The sequence below is a fragment of the Dermacentor andersoni genome, chromosome 1 (assembly GCF_023375885.2).
Source record: "Dermacentor andersoni chromosome 1, qqDerAnde1_hic_scaffold, whole genome shotgun sequence".
Lineage (NCBI taxonomy): Eukaryota > Metazoa > Arthropoda > Arachnida > Ixodida > Ixodidae > Dermacentor > Dermacentor andersoni.
The window spans coordinates 314,653,971-314,671,895 of record NC_092814.1 but is presented as its reverse complement, the minus strand read 5'-3'; the positions used below and the strand labels follow the sequence as shown (position 1 = coordinate 314,671,895).

The 17,925-nt window shown below is 42.8% G+C and overlaps 1 pseudogene; it reads right to left on the bottom strand.

Moving 5' to 3' along the window:
* Positions 1 to 717: 717 nt before the first annotated feature.
* Positions 718 to 17,916, bottom strand: LOC126548221 (uncharacterized; annotated as a pseudogene).
* Positions 17,917 to 17,925: the final 9 nt, after the last annotated feature.

Here is a 17,925-nt window from a genome sequence, read left to right as displayed (position 1 = left end):
ATCGTGAATCAAAGCAAACAGCACAGAAAACTTAACTTACATAGATTCCCACAGAGCATGGGATCTGCATAATTTTTGCTCTTTCTTGGGTTTTGATGTACTGTGTGCTCATTCAAAAACTGACTTTCATACTTAGCAGTTTTCACGGATCAGCTTAACTTGAGAATATTGGAATACATCTGCCACAGGTGGAGTGTAAATATAGTAGTCATGTAACTAAAGTGTCGTCAAATTTCACTATTCAGCCTTCGTAACACTTTCCAAAATAAAGGCCCAAATGTATTCCAACGGCATGCAATAAAAGGTCCTTTACAATGATTTTAACAGTGCCCTGCATGAAATGAAATATTGCCTACTGAGCCTTTTATTCAGAAAAAATTTATTCAGAAAAGAAACTGTGCTTGAAGAATAGGCGCTAAACATTACGTAAGGAATACAAAAATTTGAGATATTGTACAATTACTAGCTGAAATTGGCTATGAACAGCAGGCACCACAATTTTCTTCTTTGTAGGCTGGTAATTTTTTTTTTTAAACCGAGTTCCAAATGCAATTATACTTAAAATGTTCAACATACATAATTTTGCTCAACCTAACCTGCTGAAAACAGCCTACTGTTCCAAGTGATAACATGCCAAGTGAGCTGCAATATTGGAACACGGATGTGCAGCACACACGTGGTTATGTTTGTGTAATTTTATGCAATGACACATTGAAGTTCCTTCAACAATGCTTTCTTTATTAAATTTTTCATACACTGTTTTACACACGGTATAAAGATAATAAAATACACCCCCTCTCCTCTTTCCCACCGGACCCCCAAAAAGGCTTTGTTCTTTGGACTACAAATATGAAATGGAAAACACATGCAAACAACCGAGGGAGATTTATATTTCCATGTTCTGTGTGTAACACTCCTGTCATACGTGCACATGCAATGGCCATTTATACAGACAAGCATTAAAATAAGTGAGTCCCATTGACCGAGCAGGCTCGTGTAACGAGGCCTACGGAGCTCTCAGCTTTCAATGGTAGTTTGTAGCAAAGGCTGTTCAAAATGAATGTGTAACAAGGGTATAACGAGCAACGCATGTACAAGGCAATAAGTATTTTTACATCATAAAAAGCTTCCAATGAACCACAAACAAGCATGTCTGCACTCTTATAGAATTCTTATACTACTAGGATGCAAAGGCCCACAACAACCACAGGACCAACAATGTGCTCGTAAACTTTAGTAGTAAGTAAATACATGTCCAGTGTCTACCTTCTTTTGTTCTATCCAAGATGTGTGCTTCTTTAATTTGCAAATGTGAAACATTTACTTTTGCAGTGACATGCCACCAAGGCTTGCCTTCATCGTTCCTTTATTGAACTTCTACTCATCACACTTGACAACCAAAAGTTAGTGTCACACTTTTGGGCAGCATGCACACACCTATGAAGGTAAACAGCCAAAGGAACATGGCTGCAAGAAGTTATTTAAGATGTCTGTCTTGACTCTAGGGATCTTTCTTTCTTTTTTTTTTTTTTTTTTGTTTAAAACTTTGTAAACACCATGCATGTTTAGGTGAAGGGGGTAAAAACGACACAAAGGACAGGATGGAAGCAGACGATGCACATAGCGCTGACTGACAACCACTCTTTATTGCATTTTCAGTGGCAATATTTAGGAATCCCTATGTACAGAAAGGTTCAAAAATGTATATGACATTCCAATGCTGTCTGCATCATCATCATCATCATCAGCCTGGTTACGCCCACTGCAGGGCAAAGGCCTCTCCTATACTTCTCCAACTAGCCCGGTCATGTACTAATTGTGGCCATGTTATCCCTGCAAACTTCTTAATCTCATCCGCCCACCTAACTTTCTGCCGCACCCTGCTACGCTTCCCTTTCTTTGGAATCCAGTACGTAACCCTTAATGACCATTGGTTATCTTCCCTCCTCATTACATGTCCTGCCCATGCCCATTTCTTTTTCTTGATTTTAACAAAGATGTCATTAACTCGCGTTTGTTCCCTCACCCCATCTGCTCTTTTCTTATCCCTTAACGTTACACCTATCATTCTTCTTTCCATAGCTCGTTGCGTCGTCCTCAATTTAAGTAGAACCCTTTTCGTAAGCCTCCAGATTTCTGCCCCATACGTGAGTACTGGTAAGACAGAGCTGGTATACACTTTTCTCTTGAGGGGATAATGGCAACCTGTTGTTCATGATCTGGGAATGCCTGCCAAACGCGCCCCAGCCCATTCTTATTCTTCTGATTATTTCAGTCTCATGATCCGGATCCGCGGTCACTACCTGTCCTAAGTAGACGTATTCCCTTACCACTTCCAGTGCCTTGCTACCTATTGTAAACTGCTGTTCTCTTCTGAGACTGTTAAACATTACTTTAGTTTTCTGCAGACTAACTTTTGGACCCACCCTTCTGCTTCGCCTCTCCAGGTCAGTGAGCATGTATTGCAGTTGGTCCCCTGAGTTACTAAGCAAGGCAATATCATCAGCAAATCGCAAGTTACTAAGGTATTCTCCATTAACTCTTATCCCCAATTCATCCAAATCCAGGTACCTGAATACCTCCTGTAAACAGGCTGTGAATAGCATAGGAGAGATCGTATCTCCCTGCCTGACGCCTTTCTTTATTGGGATTTTGTTGCTTTCTTTATGGAGGACTACGGTGGCTGTGGAGCCGCTATAGATATCTTTCAGTATTTTTACATACCGCTCGTCTACACTCCGATTCCGTAATGCCACCATGACTGCTGAGGTTTCAACTTAATCAAACGCTTTCTCGTAATCAATGAAAGCTATATATAAGGGTTGGTTATATTCCCCACATTTCTCTATCACCTGATTGATAGTGTGAATATGGTCTATTGTTGGGTAGCCTTTATGGAATCCTGCCTGGTCCTTTGGTTGACAGAAGTCTAAGGTGTTCCTGATTCTATTTGCGATTACCTTGGTAAATACTTTGTAGGTAACGGACAGTAAGCTGATTGGTCTATAATTTTTCAAGTCGTTGGTGTCCCCTTTCTTATGGATTAGGATTATGTTAGCATTCTTCCAAGATTCTGGTACGCTCAAAGTCATGAGGCATCGCGTATACAGGGTGGCCAGTTTTTCTAGAACAATCTGCCCACCATCCTTCATCAAATCTGCTGCTACTCGATCCTTCCCAGCTGCCTTCCCCCTTTGCATAGCTCCCAAGGCTTTCTTTACTTCTTCCGGCGTTACTTGCGGGATTTCAAGTTTCTCTAGACTATTCTCTCTCACATTATCGTCGTGGGTGTTACTGGTACTGTGTAAATCTCTATAGAACTCCTCAGCCACTTGAACTATCTCGTCCATATTTAAATGATATTGCCGGCTTTGTCTCTTAACGCATAGATCTGATTCTTGCCTATTCCTAGTTTCTTCTTCACTGCTTTTAGGCTTCCTCCGTTCCTGAGAGCATGTTCAATTCTATCCATATTATACTTCCTTATGTCAGCAGTCTTACGCTTGTTGATTAACTCAGAAAGTTCTGCCAGTTCTATTCTGGCTGTAGGGTTAGAGGCTTTCATACATTGGCGTTTCTTGATCGGATCTTTCGTCTCCTGCGATAGCTTACTGGCATCCTGTCTAACCGAGTTACCACCGACTTCTTTTGCACACTCCTTAATGATGCCCATAAGATTGTCGTTCATATTGCGCTGTGCTGCGCAATTTTTCACCGGATTAAAAAAAAAATCCACGTATTGATAAAATTGCATAAACAGGCCTGGAGTGTGGCCTGATCCCGGTGACCAGAACCGGTAACGCACTCCCTCACCAGAGCAGGATTGGCCACCCTGGTGCATACTTGGCCACAACCTCCTATATGAACACAACAGTCGGCAGCTCATCATACATTTAATAAGTAGCGCATTTTGCTGCAACACAAGGATAGAGACGGCACACTCGCAGTTGAATCACAAGTGTGATTCTACACAGAATGCCTGCATGCTGCAAATCTCATAGAAGCCGCAGGAGGTAGTGGGGAGAAGTTCTTTCAAAAGGACCCATGACTTGCGCATCAATCTGCTGAGCTCCTATGGCATGAACTTCTTCCTTGGCTGATAAAGAAGAGACACCAGATAACTGCACCTGGACAAGAAGCTGCCATCCTTGAAGTCTCAATCCCAGCCAATGCTCAAAAAGTGTTATGGAAAGGACCAAAATTCTGCAAGCATCTAAGACTTGACAAGGTTGAATTGCTCAACTTTGTCAGAAATACTGTCGGACAAGCAAAAGAAGAAGTTGGTCAACTACTGCAAGAAGGCATTGAATGCCTGCCCCAAGATGTCAAGGCAGGTCCTAACCGTGTGAGCACAGTTGTCGCCGCGCTACAAAAACGCGACGTAAAGCTCCTGCAGGCAAACAAAGAAAGTGGCTTTGTGATCATCCCAAGACACGTCTATGACAACAATGCTGAGCTAGCCATTTCTGGCAACTTCAGCCCAGCAAAAGTCAAAACCTGTCAAGCTGTGCAAAGAAGCAGGGATGACTGCTGTTGCCAAGCCTGCCAAGGCAGAAAAAAGTTTGAGCCTGTCCATGATGTTCTCTGTATAAACCCACAAATAAGGCTACCCTTTCAAAGCAATTGTCTCTAGCGAGGCATGGTGATTCATGTCTAAGCACGCCCTTTAAATCCTTACACTGCAGCAAAATGCGCTACTTGTCAAATGTATGAGAAACTGCAGACAAAGTGGCATGTCAAATATACATATTTGCACCTTTCTGCACATAAGAACTCCTATATATTGCAATTGACAATGCAATGAACAGTGGCTGTCAGTCAGCGCTGTGTACGTTGTCTCTGCTTTCATCCTGTCCTTCGCGATGTTTTTGCCCTCTTCATCATGAACCAACCAGCCCAATTCAGCACACTCCTGAAGTTTAGGCCTAGATCCACCAGGGCAGAATAGGAGATGTGCCAAACACCTGCAGCACAACATGACCTTTACTGATCAGACACAATGGAGTGCATATTCAGCTGATCACTTTCGGGGACATTACCTTCTATCTGTACAGCCTGACTAAACCAGCCAAAGCGAGACGACAAAAGAAATGAGCACATAGGACATAATTCCTGGCCGCTTTATTTTCATGCTCACCGACTGATCAATCGATTAAGTTTAATGTCCCAAGGCAACACCTGTTGTGCTACGACAGATACGAGGAGGTAGAGACCCCACCTTAATTTAGACCACTTAGGGGTTCTTGAGTGACAAACCTAATGCACAAGCTTTTTTTCCGCAGTCCACACCCATTGAAACATGGCCACTGTAGTTAGGCATCAAACCAACGGCTTTGTGCTGCCTAGCAGTAGAACAATATCGCCACAGAGCCACTCGACTGGTTATTTCCATATTGTGTAGCTGTTGAGTGTATTGACAGAGTGTTGACCAAATGTCTACAGAGCAGTGTCGACCTCAACAAAGGCCACTGCTAGTGAGGCATTGCAGCATGTGAAATCAACATGAGATCAGACTTCATGATATGCCCCTAGCTCTCTGGCATACGCCGAAGGCCAGCTGGTACCGCATGACCGCAGTGGTGGCAGACCCACGCCACAAGGGCTGCAAAGCATTCCCCTGATCCAATCAAGAATACAATCCCAAGCGAGAAGAGGTAAACACTTGATGTCCAAGTCTGGCCATGACTAGCACGAGTCCCTTTGTCAAAACATTGACTGGGCTTTCCCTTGTTCACCCACTGATGATCACTTCAGGTCAGGTAGGGCACAAAGCAGCTTAGAAAAACCGGGAACAACTGCCCCAAAAATGCTCGTACACATAAGGAGAGGGTTTGCACTTGGCACCACGAACATGATGCTAGCACGTTACGCAGCCACCAGCTATATCAATTCCACACAATGGAGCCTCTCAAGCTGTTCCACTGTGAAGGCTCATGAGGAAAGCCCATGCAATTTCTACAATAGAGAATGTGAGAACAGCACGCACAACACTTCTGCAGATAACAAGGGCATTGGGAACTACAACACTGTGCAACCTTCAGACAGTCTATAAATATAGCACCATGCTGCAGTCTTCATGTATACCTCTCACTGCATAATGACAGTTGGATTAATGCCTCGAAATAGAACACAGTGAATATATACATATCGCCCTATGTCACCATTGCTACATCCAATTTCAAAACGGGGCCTTCTATATATATGTACATAATCATATGTGACAACGTTCAAGAGCTTTCGTGAGTGTCCCGATTAAGAATCTGTGCACAAACAATATGTACTAAAACAGCTTCACTACGCAGTGCCTGCCTCTCACACCCTGACTTAAGCAGCAGGCACTTTGAGCTTACAGTCATGCTCATGTGAAAGCCCTTTCAATGTCTTCAGCATAACTAGAACTGACCCGTTCACTGGCCAGGTACTTCAGCAACAGTTGCACTGTGGCGTGTCTTGGATGTTTCTTCCTCCAAGACTCCAGAACTTCAAATCCGGAACAGGTCAGGCAACGTTTCAACTGTGGCTTAGAGGCACATTTCATGGATTCCAGCCGCTCAATCTCACCCTCCTTGACATTTACCGTTTTTGGAAATGCCCGAACAACTGTCTTCCATGGACACTTTTGTTCACAGAGATACAGGATGGCACAGACCAACTCTTTTTGACCTAGAGAGAACAAAATGAAAACAAGAACTAGTATTTCACAGTCTAGTAAGAATAAGAGAGTAGCAAAGTGATGGTTTAATAAATATAAAGCGCAGGAATCTTCAAAGAATGATTGTTGTTTTACCTTCACTCTTAGGTATCAAAACTAATTTTGCTCTGCTCTTCTCTGGCTTCAAACGAGGCCCAACCTATGTCACCCTGCACTGCCTCATTTGTGGTTTTGCCGCGGGCTCCCAAAGCCAACTGGCCTATTTACCTTTGGTTAGCTTCCAGCCCCGACAAGATATCTGATTTCCAGATTTGTGGTGCCATCTAGACTCTGCTGGTGACAGTAATGAAAGGAGCACAGGCAGATTTCTGCAAGGAGCTGTTGATCACAGTACTACTAACTACGTCACGGCAGAGCCTTCGGCAACTTCGAACGCTCCGACTGGAGGAAGGTGCGACTACAGGTTTCCCTTGCATAGGATCTATGGAGGACAGGGGAAATTTCAGAGGACTTTTTCGGCTGCTCCTCTGGTGTGCTTCGATTCAGTCATGCTAGACTGTTGAGACGTAACATTCTCTATTTCTCACGCAATTATTCTAAATAAAACCAGTACCCTTTGTTCTTGATAAAAACCTGCTCCTCTCTTCAACCATGCCCTCAGCGTGGATAAGGCAGACGATGGCGAGGACCAGCTACCCCTTTCTGATATGCCCGACCCCAACTCTTACAACTCGTGCAGCAGCTCATGTGAGAGCCAATAGAGTCATCAGCTCTACACCCTCTTCCTGGAATTTACAAACTAAACTTTGGACTATTGGACCAGGTCAAATGGTGCAGTAGTGACTGGTATGACGTGGACTACATCACGCACCCAAAATTCAGTTTAGTGTCCCTTGGCAAGGGACCGTATCAATTTTTCAATGCCTGTCACATCTTGCCATAGAAAATATTGCACTGTTATTTATTCAAACTGCAGCAAAACGGATGAGGAAATATTTCAAAAGTAATGGTCTAAAATTAGTCTTTTTTTTTCCTTTAATGGATAACCGATGCCCATTTATTACGGTATGAGACCTCCATTCCCCCAGAGTGCAAGAAATAAATAATTGCATCACATATCACTGAGATCAATATGCTTACCAAGTGCAGTGTGGAGGTCATGTGGTGTTATAACCCACTGGTGCATGCACTAGTTGGCCCAGTGCAGCGGTCACAAGCCATATCCTAGAATAAGCTACACCATGGGCATGTTGCAGCAAGCTGGGCACACTTTCACATCAGCTGTTCCTTCGTACTTCAATCTATGCTTCTCTACATTTGACATGAAATATGGCTGGTCCTCCACTGTTGCTTCTTTGGGAATGCAGACTGCACGCACACCTTCTCTTCCCTACTATCCCACTGAGTGCTTATTTATAGTGAACTTTTGGCAACAGAGTTACAATAAGGCCTGCAACCACTACACCAACCCGAGTGACCGGTGCATCACTGGTTTGTGACACCACGAGACCACCATCTTCGAATTCCATTATGTAACAAGGTGTCCAGCCTCAAGTCGACCATGTTGCATTTGGTGCACTTTTTTGAATTGGTTGTGTTGAAAGACATGATGAATGATTTGTTGCATGCTTGAGGAATTGAGGCCTTACACTGTGATTATTACAAGAGCAACTGCCAAAAAAATAAAGAGAAAAGTTTTGCATTGGCACTCCTTTGGAGCAAAGAAATTTCCTCAAGTTTGCTTGTGTTAATGTGGATTGGTTGGTACATGGCCCTGGTCTGAATATAACATACAAGCGCCATGTGGAGGCATGCTTCGTTTTTGAGCAGCATGCAAGGTCGCCAGTTGGCAAGCCACTACAAAAATTGTGGTTGTATTCCAGTTTAAGCAACGCTTTGTCATGAAATTATATAAACAGGGAGCAAAAAGAGCAAGCCATGAGAAGCATACACAATTTTTCAGACAAGACAGAATAAGTTCACCAAATTTGTATGAAAGTTTTCATATGTCACTTTGAAGTTCTCACTGGTCAGATAATTGTAAGCTTTGTCTATTGTTCCTCTTTCCAATGAGAACTCCCTGGGCAGTGCCACAATGCTCTCTGAACTGTGGGCCCATGTGAGCACCTGCTCAAAAGTACAAAAGAGAGCAGCAGCACACGCACTTTGTACCCACGTGCAACAGCCCAGAGAGAGGTATTCTTGCATCCTCACGAATATGTTAAGGAGCAAGCATTAAATGCAGTGGCTGTTTATGTTTTGTGCATGCTTGCGCTCCTTTACTTTTGTGTCCAAACTTAGTGCAGTTTATTATTATTACTACAAACAGCAGTTACAAGCAGGAGAGTGGGCTGAACGTGTGTGCCCATTCCTAAATATTGCAAATGGTTCTCTCTCTCTCACACACGAAAATAAAAAGGTATGCTGAGGTGTAGGCAAATGAACCAGTACATATTTCTTCAAGCTAAGCACTCTAACCACTACTTGATGTCCATTTTCTACTACGATCAACTGTTACAAGCTAGGAAATCTGCTGAATGTGCCCATCCTCAGCTGTACAGAACAATGGGCAGTAAGCAGGAAAAGGTTTCGGCATGTTGGGTGCTAGATCAGCTATACGCATAGGAAAAGCTTCTTTCCACTGGACCAGAGAATGGAGAGCCACAGTCAAGGCCTTTGCATAGAGCAACTGAGACAGAAAAATGTGGCAACCTTAAAAGAAGCAGCCTGGAAATGGATGCATGTGCTTCAAGAATGCCAGGCAGAAAATGGTGCAGCAGCTCGAAACAAAGCAAACTGTGAAAGGAAAGGAGCCATGAGAAAACAGCCTGCAACTGCTGTTCACGGTAATTAAGTTAAGGGAATTAAGGAGTCACTAGAGCATGCCAATTACTTTGTAAATACAGTAAGTTGCAAGTACACACAATGAAAAAGTGCTTGCAAGAGCTTCAGCTTTAGCCACGTACTGGTGTACATTAGCACACATGCCTTCTGGTACCTCTTCTTCTTTTTTTTATTAACGTGAAAATGTTGCAATGGCTGTGTCATAACATTAAGAGCCCCCTGTAATTAAATAATTAAGACTTAGGTCAGCAAATGAATTACTGCTCATTCGCATTCATTTACAACAGTACACACAGCCATATCAAAGATTAAATTACAAATGTTTGTTTTAATTTACCGTGCTAAACCGACAGGCTCTGTATTAGTCAAACAGAAATCCTGACCAGTCAGTCTAATAAATTTGTGTGTTAGTTTGTTCCCAGTCTAATATGATGTCGCACATTTTTTTTTTTTTTTGTACTCTTATACATGAAGGCTGGTTATATGTACAAACTCAAGAAGGCAGCTTGCGAAACTGGCAGATTTCTTTAAAGTCCACAGGAAGTCGAGCTTTAAGAATACATGTAAGGGTATTAATAAATTTTTAAATTTTTCTGAAATTGTTTATTTGTACTTCTTAATTAACTCTATAAAGAGACAATACAGAAACTTTCCATTATGAATGGCAGATAATAGAAAAGGCATGGGGGCATGCCAGGGGACTTCTATGCAATTACATGCTTTCTATAAGCAGACATATCAAAAGCTGGGCAAGTTGGTGTTGGTTCATTCTCGGAACAGCGCAACAAGATGGGATGTGAAAAAGAGTATTAAAGTGTGTTACAGATGACAGAGTATTATAATGCAAACAAAAAGGTACCAACATAATGGGACCATAAATGGTGTCTCACCAGTGTTTTCCTGAGGAGTTGGATGGTACAGAAAGGGCATATGACTAGGTGCAGAACACAGGCTGCAGGTGTCTCTGTCCAGTGGTATTTTTCGATAGGCTTGGATGTGCTCCGAAGCCTCCTGAATTGAGAATACAGCAGCGAGCCGTTCCAAGAGCACTGTTTCTTGTGGTGTGATCACCTCTCGGTCAGTGAGAATGCCTAACAAGTCATGGACGGTACGGCAGCTGAACCTGGACCTTCGAGGAACATCCCGCTTGAGCAGACGCCATATGTCATCTTGTTTTTCGCAGAACTTTTCCGGGGTCCACAATGCTTGCAGCTTGCCTAGCAGTTTCTTGAACTGCATCTCATCATTTCCATCACCCTAAAGATAAGGCAGCAAAAAATTTAAATCAGTGAGATGACAAGTACAGGCAAGACTGCAATGGGAGCTGTGAAGATGCACTGAAAGGAAAGTGAAGCAGCAGTACAGTTTTCTGTAGAATATATGTGTCTCGACAGCTCAACATAATTAGCTACACATTTCCACATAATGACTGATCACTCATTACCACAATTAATATTACCTTAGCACTGAGAGACAGGCAAAAGCCTGTCTCTCAGTGCTAAGGTAATATTAATTGGAGGAGACCTATGTATGTAAAATGCGTATGTCACCTCCATAAGAAGCCACAAAGCTGCAACACATGGCTTGAAAAGAAGCATTCATTGAGGGCTCAGATTCTTCAAGCAATAGAATAGGATTATCGTCTCTCCCTGTTGGCCGTAAGATTTATGTGCAGAAGTGTTATGCGAGGTGGTAAACCAATCGCAGTGATAACCCCCTCATTTTGGACTCTTGTCAACATTTGATTTCTGAAAAACGAGCTGCTCTGCCAATGTGGATAATGAGACACAGTGTGCTGATCAGCTGACCATAACAAAAACACTACTTTGCGGCACTTCATCATTATTCTCCAAATGATTCACTACAAGACGCATTTTATAAACAGTAAGAAAAGTGCTCTCTTGAGTGCGGGGCCAAATTGCAAGGGCTTCACTGCAACAAAACAATAGAAAGTTGAACAAGTTCGTAAGGATTTGCAATTTTAGGAGCAGGCTTAGACACAGACACAAGGAAGATGGTGTTCATGTTGTGCTCTTCATACTTCATTGTGGTTGTGTCAGAATTCTAAGTGTGCTTTTAAAACCACAATCTATTTCAACAAATACTACTTGAGATTGAAGGCTAAAGCTTGCACTAGGAGACTACAAATATGAATGGTTAATCAACTCAGTAAGAGATATAACCTAGGCATTCATTTAGGCAGGAAAAAAGACTAACGATTGCAAAATCCATGCACTGTAGGTATGAACAAAGCAGCATTATTTTGGAATTCCTATATTTTAAAACATTTTTGTCACGGATGCTGTATAGAAAATTACATACTTCATCTGAAAAGCAACAGATGACCTTCATACCATAGTTTGAGAATAGTAGCGTTTCTTCACAAGAATTTTGTGGTGTTGTAACATAAGTAACACAAAAAACTGCAGCAGGGCACTCTGCTAATGGGTGATGAGACTAGTCCGCTCACTGGATTTGTACTAATGGCTGTCTGCACATCTCATGTTTATCATACTTGACCTATTGCATGCCTGCCGCACAGAGTGGCAGATGGACATGGTTCAGCTTTGACCAGCTGGAGTTCTTTATTGTGCGCCCAATGTCCAGTTCATGAATGTTCTTGTATTCAACCGTTATCAGAATGTGACCGCAGCGACCATGAATTGAACCAGTGACCTTGTGCTCAGCAGCATAATTCCATAGCTGTTAAACTATTGGGGCAGGTGAACATACAGACAGAGCAGTAATGTCTGATGGCACTGGAGTAAACTTTGATGACATTACAAACCTAAACAAGGCTTTTTACAGCCCAATTTAGACATGGGGTTGGAACATTGTGCATCATAGCCTTTCTTCACTTTTAAAACTACTTGAAAAACACAGCAGCAATGAACCTAGAGCACTCTCTGTGTTTCACCAATGAGAGAAGGAATTGCCTTCTCTTGCTCGTACAATGAACTGACATCTAAGCTTAACATGGAGCAGACTCATCCCCTTAACACTTTAATGACAACACATATAAATACCCAGAAAAAATTTCATTTTCTATCTAAATTTGCAAACACATTAAGAATAAGCATAATCAAGAAAAAGAAAAAAAATATTTTGCAGAAATTTTTTCGGCAATAAGGGGAGAGCCCCAGGCAGGAAACTGGAAGTGAACCTCACCCTAAGCCACTTAAAGCTTCGCTTTCAATTTGTATCGACAGCTCTCATCATATGTGAACCATAGGTGTACATTTCATTTGCTTTACATCACATGTGTGACACCACTGCAGCTGGATATCTTGCATCGGCCTGTCTCCTCTGACCTTGCCTTCAAAAGACAGGGAGTCACGAGCCAAACTTCTTCCTCGTCCAGTGTTCCTGCTCTGAACCAACAAATGACGCTTGCTGCCATTCATTCAGTGTTGGCTGAAGACACTTAGCCAGAAACTTCGTACTCAATACTGAAACTTGACAAGCAAAACATTTTTTCCTGCCATGTTGCCTGTAGGCAACACTCGTCAATAAAGGGTTAAAGCCATTCTTCACTCCTATTAAAAGTTGGCATAGTTAGACAAAGGTGCATCCTTGAAGATATAATGTAACGTGTGGCGAAACAATATTTAAAAAGAAATGCAAGATTCAGCAATTTCTTTGCCTTCAGGGATGGAGTGACCAAGGAAGTTTTGGAGCAGCTCTGGGAGCAGCTAATTTGGCACTTTGGAGCATGTTTGGAGCAGGAAATGTCTGTTTTGGAGCAGTAAATACGTTTTTGGTGCATCAGTAAAAGTTATTAAGTGAAATAGAGGCATATGAAGATGATGTGTTTCTTATTTGACTTTGCAGAACACTATTAGGTTACGGCAGATCAGTTCTCCAGAAGCCCGCAAGGCAAGCAAACTTCATGACAGGGAAAAATTGTCATCCACCCGACTGTAGCATGGAGCAACAAAGGCAACCCATACAGGTTTCTCAGAAACAACCATTAAGTTATACGCCGGACGTGCACATTAAATGTGACCAAGAAAAGAATGACTGAGGGTTTTGCGTGAACAGTGCCCTTTTTATGTTAATAGGCTTGTGTTAATGCTAGTTTTTTTCTTTTTTTGCATTGTGAACAAGCGATTAATACTTAGTTCTAATGAATGTACAGATATTACCATACTTATTCAAAAAGGTGCCAATGGAAAGGTTGTGCAATACATTGATAAATTACTGATAACAGCCTATACAGCGACCAAGGTCTTGGGTCATCTTTTTTCTGACAAAAAAAACGAAAAGGCCTGCAAAAATCTGTTTAAAAATCTATGTGACAATACATCCCCACACCAGTAATATAACAGGCCTCAGACGTAAACGTTGTCATCAGTGCATTGTGTACATTATGTACGTGCAACCAGGGCTAAGGCCTCGTAATGGTTTGGAAAGCGAACCTTTACAAAATCTCGCTACCTTGTATTTGATAGGGGCTGAAAATGCATGGCAAAAACTACGGACTTGGCGAGAAAGAAGCGCGGCCACTCGTTCCCAGCGGTCCTACTTGACATGGATTAGGTAAATATTGAAGCAATCTGTGGTGTGCAGAAGTGTTGTCATGGTCACAGCATTTAAAAATTTTTGTATTTATTTCACAGGCTTTCTTTCTCATTAAAGAAAGTCTTCATAAATCCTAGGTTGTTTTAAATGCTGTTATTGATCATTTGTCAACGTCATCCACAACTTTTTCATTGACATCTCATTGATTAGATCAATTTATAAATTCAGCTAATTAGACATATTCATGCACAATGAATGAGAAACGTTCACAGAGGCTGCCATGAGCAACACCCATCAAAATACAGTGAATGCCGTTCGCGTAGGGCCCCCAGGTAATTTTTAATTCTTGGCGACCTTAAGTTAAGATAGCAGAATACCACAGAACAAACAAAGTGACATACTAGACATCGCACATTTGCCAGTATTTCACATTGCTTGCCGTGAAAAGGCTCAAAGATAATTCTGAAAACAATAAAGGGATAAAATTTCCTGTCTGCGTCATCAGCCAATATTTTGAATAAGCTCGATTCTTTGGGTTTATTTGCGGTTCTGCCACAGGTGCCATAAAGCCAATGTAAAACAGCAACCATTATTTTGTGTGTCAGACTATGGTTCATTAAAATTTTTGGACCTGGTCTGCGCAAGTCGTGTCATGGACATCGTTGCTGCGAACGCGATTTCGGAGGTTTGCGGTTTCGCCGAACGTTTAATTATGACAATTTGATAGCTAAGATGAAACTCTACATCCTTGGCGTGCATTCTGTGGCAGCAAGAGCCCGAGTTTGTTAGGTGTGGCTGGCCAGAAAATAGTGTAGCCGGAGTGTAAGCTTGAGTGACGATAGCGGTTGCCATTCAATATGTGTGACCAAGAAGTTTCATGAAAGCAGGCAGGTCGTTTGTTTGCGTGCCACACATCATTCCAGTAACCAGATGTGGTACATGTGCAAAACAGATTTAGAATGTCACACTCACGGCGTTCACCCATGAATCAACGAAGATGTACCAATAGGGTGCAAAATGGAGTGTTAAAATGCATAACAAAACTGATCAGCTACACGATGAGCAGACTGTACGACCTTAGTCATTCAGTGCGGCTTTCCTTCCTGACTGCCCTTGTTGTGCCTAATGATCCCTCAGAACAAAGGATGCTTCACCGGCAAACATGCGGCTATCACGGGTGCTGATCATGCCTCATTGTTCACTTAAGGCAGCTCAATCAGCGTCACCCAAATCTTATGGACAGGCAGTTATGTTCCAGATCTTCAGTTTTTCATGTGCCCAGAAATGACAGCTCGCTTCAAGACAACATCGCCCCTCCTGACCGTCACGAAGAAGCCACTTATCAATGACAGGGTCATTGTTGAGAAGTCCTGAGGAAAACGTAGACGGCAGGTTCACAGTTTGCCATGTGGTTGCCTCGTATTGTGCAATATTGGAAACACACGGGATGCTGGGGAACGATTCAACGTTCAAGACAACAATGTCGCCCCCTCCTGACCGTCACGAAGAGGCCACTGATTGATGACAGGGTCATTGTCGAGAACTCCCGGGGAAAGTCGGCGACGGCTGGTTCACAGTTTGCCACGTGGTTGCCTCGTATTGTGCAACGTTGGAGTCACATGGGACGTTGGGGAACGGGAGGTGGTGAACGATTCGGCGTATGTCATTGGCCAGTGAATTCCCTCGACGAGGGAAAGAGCAAAATCAATGGTATAAAAAGCGTATCCGGACGGCTGTGAAAGAGAGATGCTTGGACATGCAAAGACTCTAGCATGTAGTGTGCTCTGATAGTTGGAGCCATGTTTGTAAACCAGAATCATGTACTTTTTTTTAATACAATCCTTTTTCTCATCTCTTAACCGTCGCTTGGAACTCTTCTTTCTCCCGATTTCTGGCACGGCCCCATCCATGGACCCTTCGTGGCTGCATGGACCCCCGACTTCCCAACACCCCATTAAATGAGCACCAGTTCAAATCATCTTTAGCTGGTCCACATACACACAAACATGTAACACTTTTAGAAAGCATTCGTAATATATAGCGTATATAGTATAGCATAAAATGGTTTTCATTTTCATATAACATAAACCATATAGCATACATAGTATAGCATAAAACGGTTTTTATTTTCTTGTGGCCTAGGTTGCATTTATGCAACCAAACACACCCACACTCCCATGACGCTGAAACAGATTGCTTAGGCTTGGACTGAAGGGCTAAGCACTAGCCAATGCTTGTCTATGACTGCGCACTTGCCATTGAACACGCACATCCTGCTTAATGTGGCACCTTCATATGAAATTAGTGTTTTGGCGCAGGTTGGCGCAGCTCGATGGTTTGGCACAAGATGGCGCAATTGGCACAGCGCTTCCATCCCTAGCCTCTGAACTCATTCACTGCGGCAGCAGCAATCTCTTACAGTGAAGACTACCATCTTGTTTTTGCTTGCTTGCCTGTTCCTCAAATAACTGCGCTCATCCAATAAGAGGGAATGGCCAAGAAGTCGGTGGTGGTTGATTAGTGGGGTGGCACAGTTGAAGAATAATGTACTAATTTAAGAACAAAGAAAAAAAAAGATATATTAGAAATAATAAACTATAATTATAAATTATGCAATCTTAGAGAAAGAAGTGCTGTTTAGATAAATATGCGAGTTTACCTTGCTTGTGATTTATGCAACTTCCTTTACACATGGTATAGTAAGACATATAGTGGAATTCAAAATATACATTGACAGACTTTACCACCAGGCTCCGCATTGGGGGTACTCCCGTCCTGCGTCTCTTCCTCTACCTTGTGCTTGAAAGTGCGCCAATTCTTCTTTAACGAGTTGACGTACTAGCAAGGCGATGTCGTGGGAAGAGGAGACGTCTACGTTTGCGACTTTGGTCACGTTGCCAAGTCTACCAAGCTTTGGCAGTACACGACGCGTCTTCAGTGCCTCAAAAGCTAGGCAGTGACGTCTTAGATCAGACAGAGTATGCAGGTCTTCCTTTGATATAAGAAAATTGTAGACATCTTCAACAATGCCCTTCAGAAGATGTCTAACCTCATCTTCATCCCACATGCCCGTGTTCACAATTCTGCAAAATTTCAATGCTTCTTCAATGTAGGTTGTGCATGATTCCCCGGGCAACTGTACTCTACGCGAAAGCGTATGCTCAGCCTTCTTTCTTTTTGAAAGTGAGTCTCCGAAGCAGCTCTTGATTTCCGCAACGAACCTTTCCCACGTTATTATCGTGTTTTCGTCATTATCGAACCAGAGAAGTGCGGTTCCGGCGAGAAAAAAAAAAAAAAACGACAATGGCAAGTCGTGCCGTTGCGTTCCACGCATTGTGACTGCTTACACTCTGATAATACTTCAGCCAGTCGTCGAAATCTTCATCAGCTTTGCCGGAAAAGGTTCTATCTGAGGGATCCAGCAGATGACTTGCCTTGGGCGCTCACTGTCATCTTGCATGCTTGTGTCACGGCTGCCGCCAGCTGCTTGAGGTTCGTTCATGTCTGTGTCTTCAGGCGGTAGTCCGAGCAAGCGCCGGCTTCGTCGGAGCACGTGTAGAAGGTTGTCCAGAGCGATTACCCCGCACCGTCCACCAAAGTTGTTACGGATGAGGCGGATTTATTTACAAAATGATCGAGGGTGCGTAGAGACGAGAGACGCGGCAAATCGTAGCATCAGACAGCTCGGCAAACGGCACGTACTACCGTGACAAGAAACGCTATAACGCGCAATGAAAATGTTCTTACCATAAGTTTTCAATAGGAAACAAGGAACACACGCAGACAACGATGGCAGCAGCGGTTGCGCCTGTTGGCAGGACTCCAGAAACAGATAACGAATATATACAGAGCTCGGACTTCCGCAGAATTTGCAAAAGCGCATGGCAATACATGGCAATACCGCGAGA